This window comes from Alosa alosa, chromosome 24 (assembly GCF_017589495.1).
Source record: "Alosa alosa isolate M-15738 ecotype Scorff River chromosome 24, AALO_Geno_1.1, whole genome shotgun sequence".
NCBI lineage: Eukaryota > Metazoa > Chordata > Actinopteri > Clupeiformes > Clupeidae > Alosa > Alosa alosa.
The window spans coordinates 21507439-21512438 of NC_063212.1; positions in this window are offsets into that span (position 1 = coordinate 21507439).

Sequence of the window (5000 nt, forward strand, 5' to 3'; positions counted from 1 at the left end):
GGATCAATAAAGTATCTATCTATCTATCTATCTATCAATCTATCTATCTATCTATCTATCTATCACACATGCACACACACACACAAACAGACATATAGATAGATAGATATATAGATAGATAGATAGATAGATAGATACTTTATTGATGCCCAAGGGGAAATTCAAGGTCTTAGTAGCATACAGACATCACACACAACATGCACTTACAGCAGAAATGGTAAACATAAGTATAAATATAAGTACAAGTATAAAATATAATTAAGTACAAACACACACACACACACATACACACACACACACACACACACACACGCGCATATACCCGCACGCACACACATACACACATACAAACATACAAACACACAAACAAACACATGGATGCACACACACTCACACACACTCACACACACAAACACACACTCTCTCACACACACACTTATCCAGCCAAGCTCTCGCTCCCGTGTCTCATGTCCTGCGACACCTTTGTTCCAGTTCCACTTGGGCAAATGGGGAGTCACCGGTTCAGCTTTCACACTCACACACACACACACACACACACACACACACACACACACACATATCCTGCACCCTGTGGAGCAAACCCCTGGAGGCTGGGCAAGACCCTGGCACCAGTCATCCCAACGACAACACCCTGCTTATGGACGCGCCCCCCTGCCGTGTCCCCTCTCCTCCCTCTCTCCCAGGGCAAGCCATCTCACTCACGCGTGCACTCACACACACTCACACACACACACACACACACACACACACTCACACACACACACACACACACACACACACACACACACACACACACACACACACATATCCTCTCTCCCAGGGCAAGCCATCTCCCCGGCTGGAATGAGCACTGGGAGTAGGGGACCGGTGGGCGGCTGTACAGGCTATGGGCTCTATTGATTACCTTCACTGAAACCAGTCATCAGATGAGGTTGCTGCTGCAGCTCTCTTGCTCTCACACTGTGTGTGTGTGTGTGTGTGTGTGTGTGTGTGTGTGTATGTGTTTGTCAGTGTGTGCAAACGTTATTGGAGTCTCCTCTGGGCTTTAAGGCGTCCCTTAAGCATCTCGGAGGCATTGATGAGGCTGAAAACAGCCGTGTGTGTGTGTGTGTGTGTGTGTGTGTGTGTGTGTGTGTGTGTGTGTGTGTGTGTGTGTGTCAGTGTGAGCATTGATGAGGTTGAAAACAGCTGCCCGTGACGTCCCTCAGATGGCCATTGATTCGTTTGTTTAAGGTCTCACTGCCAAAGTCGCTGATTGGCTCTCCAGTCTCTCCAGTCTCCCCAGGGCCCCCATTAGTCCTCAGAGGACTCGAGCCGGGTTTTATGGGCCGGCCAATCAGGAAGCAGAGGTGAAAGGGCAAAGCCAATCAAAGCCGCATGACGATGGCTTGGCAACCAATTAAAAGGGCAGGTGGCGGAGGTGCGTGTTTAATTAACGTGGGTATAATTACTTATTAGCACACAGACACACATATTAGGAAACACACACACACACAAACACACACACACTCACACACACAGAGATCAGACACCTGTGACCTATACGGGCACAAGTACACACTTACACACATACACACACCAATGCACATGTGCTCTCTTGCTCTCTCTCTCTCTCTCTCTCTTACTCTCTCACAAACACACACACACAAATGGGCACATGCTCACACACTCACTTTTTCTCTTTCACACTCACAGTCTCTCTCTTTCTCTCCCTCTACACACACACAGACACACACACACATACACATACACACACACACACACACACACACACACACACACACACACATACTCAAAGTCATCAGAGTGATTTATAGGGTCTTTTCCCATACACACAAATCACTTAACCACCAATTTGTGTGCCTTTCCAGGCCTGCAATTAAACCGATCTGGAACATGAGCAACTTATTGGGAGCCCCTCACTTCACACACCATAAATCAGCCAATCCGAGCAACGTGACACACAAACCCCTCACACACATACACACACACACGCGCGCGCCCACACACACACCCACACACTTTCCCCTAAACACACACAACTCAGCATGACACATCAAATAAGATCACTGTGTACTGTGTGTGGAGTGTGTATGTGTGTGTGGTGTGTGTGTGTGTGTGTGTGTGTGTGTGTGTGTGTGTGTGAGAGAGTATGAGAGAGAGAGTAGGTGAGTGTTATCATGCCTGCTAATATTTATGCGAACTTCTCCTCGAGACTGAAATGGCCTCAAACGAAAAAACACAACCCACCACACCCACCACCTTTTCCCTCACAAAACACTATATGCCTGAGGAACTCAATCTGTCTTCTCATCACTGCAACTCTTTTACACACACACACACCTCTTGCTTAGAACCCCATGCCCTTCCATTGTACCTATGGAGGGAAGCTCTTGCCCACACACACACACACACTTCCCCACACACACACACACACTTCCCCCCACACACACACACACACACACACACTTCCCCACACACACACACACACACTTCCCCACACACACACACACACACTTCCCCACACACACACACACACACACACTTCCCCACACACACACACACACACTTCCCCACACACACACACACACACACACACACACACACACACACACACACACACACACACACACTTCCCCCCACACACACACTTCCCCACACACACACACACACACACACACACTTCCCCACACACACACACACACTTCCCCACCTTCTCTTAAGCGGACATGCTGCCGCTGCAGAGGAAGCCATTGACATCTTAATACAATAAAAGCAAAATAAACATAATTATCCTGATCATTATAATTATCTGCTGCCCCTCGGCCATCCATGAATAATGCATCGGTTGACGCTTAATTAAATGGATGTGCCTGCGAAGGCCTCCGCAAACGCCAGGATTTGGAGAGAAACTGGTGTGTGAGTGTGTGTGTGTGTGTGTGTGTGTGTGTGTGTCTAAGTATAAGAGAGAGAGAGAGAGAGATAAATTATGTGTGAGAGAGTGGGAGGTGTGTTTGTGATGGGTGTGTACACACTTTCTATCTCTTCTACACACACATGCATATGCACTAGAGAAGGAAATTAAATATTTTGTCCACCTGCCACTGTGGCTGGTGGATTCCAAAATTTACCAGCCACTCAACTTTTTTACCAACCACTAGAGATACGGAATGAAAATGTGATATCATGATTATAGTAACCAAAATGAACACGGTTATTGGTGTTATCGCGATGCGATTGAAATATGCTGAATTTGTCTTCTAAACCTACCACCAATGTTGGACAGAACTCATAATTGGCCTGTCCTACATGCACAGTAGCAAGTAAACTAAAGGTCAACAGAACCTCATTCATATGCCATAGTGTCTTGTCATAAAAGTGGTGTGGCTCCTTTAAGACTCTGTTTGGGAGTTCTAGAGCATCCTATTAAGGTTTTGCACCTCCCTAATGTTACGTCACCGTTTGTTTACAACTAGAGTGGTAGGCAAGAATGGTAGGCAAGGCACTGCAGAGTGGTAGGCAAGCCTACAACAGTTGGGTTGCATAGGCTACACATAGTTACAAAAAGCTTCAAAATTGAAATTTTAATATCAAATATTGACTGGGATGCCGACCACTTGTGTAGGCCCTAACAGTTGGTTTTACAATAAGAAGCAAAAAGGCGACGAACGACCGTTTAGCCTACCTATCCTCCTGGTTGTGGAGGATGATCGTTAGCATCTGTGAAGTCTTTTATTCTCAAGATGGCCTAATGGTGTAGCCTAGGCTACTGTCTACGAAGACGTATGCTGACTGACGCTAGCTATAACTGTAACGTCTGCTGATACTGCCTACCAAAACCTGTCGCTTTTCAGTTGAAGCTAAATGATCAAATATTGTTTGATTTTGTGTCAACTTTCAGAGGGAAGACATGTTCCTTTCTGGCCAAATTTCACAGCTTCTAAGAAAGTCTATCATCTTCGTGTAAACCGAGTTTTGAACAGAGAAAAAAAGTTAGGCTACCATTAGGCTGCAGGTTCTCCCATAACGTTATCGATACAGATCAATGCACCAAATCAGGGCGATTTTTAGCGAAATAACGTTCCTGTGACAGACTATCAAATATTGAACAATGGGATAACGTTTCATCATCACCTTTATTGATGCCTGAAATGTTGACATTGCTGAAATACAGAGATGTAGCCTACTGAGAGGCAGCTGCAGACAACTATGTTCAATGGGTTCAACTTGTCCCTTGCCTACCAGCTGGATGTAAACAAAGCTATAGAACCTAGAATACGTCACATGAAAAACGTTAATAATAATAATAATAATAATAATTTCTCATTGTAATTATAATGCTAATTATAAAGAGTGTCAGTTTGTGTGCATTGCATATACTGTATGCAGTGATGTTATGTACATATGCAAGTAGCATGTCAAGTATGCATGTCTAAGAAGCTCCTCGCTTTGCATGCATCTGCATAGATAATTATGCCTTTGGAGGTTGGCATGAGTTTGACAGGCAGATGTGAGAGTTTCATTCTCTCTCTGTAGTATGTGTCTATGTTTGTTAGCTTGTGTGTGTGTGTGTGTGTGTGTGTGTGTGTGTGTGTGTGTGTGTGTGTGTGTGAGTGACTGAGGGGATGGTCCCTTATTACAGTCTGATGACATTTGCCTGTCTGCTAATCAGACCCTGGGGATCCCACACACAGCCCTGTGGTCTGGCCCTCTGAGATCAGGACCCACACACACACACACACACACACACACACACACATACACACGCACAGACACACAAAAACACACACGCACTCACATACTGAAATGATCATCTATTATTACAGTCTGAGAAAGCCAGTCATACAGAATACAAGAATTTGACTTGGTAACGCATCACTTAATTACATAAAAGAGGATAAAAACAAGAAGCTAAAGGAAGTTAAATGGAGGAAATAACAGTTACGACCAGTTAAAAAAGATGCCACACAATAAATAAG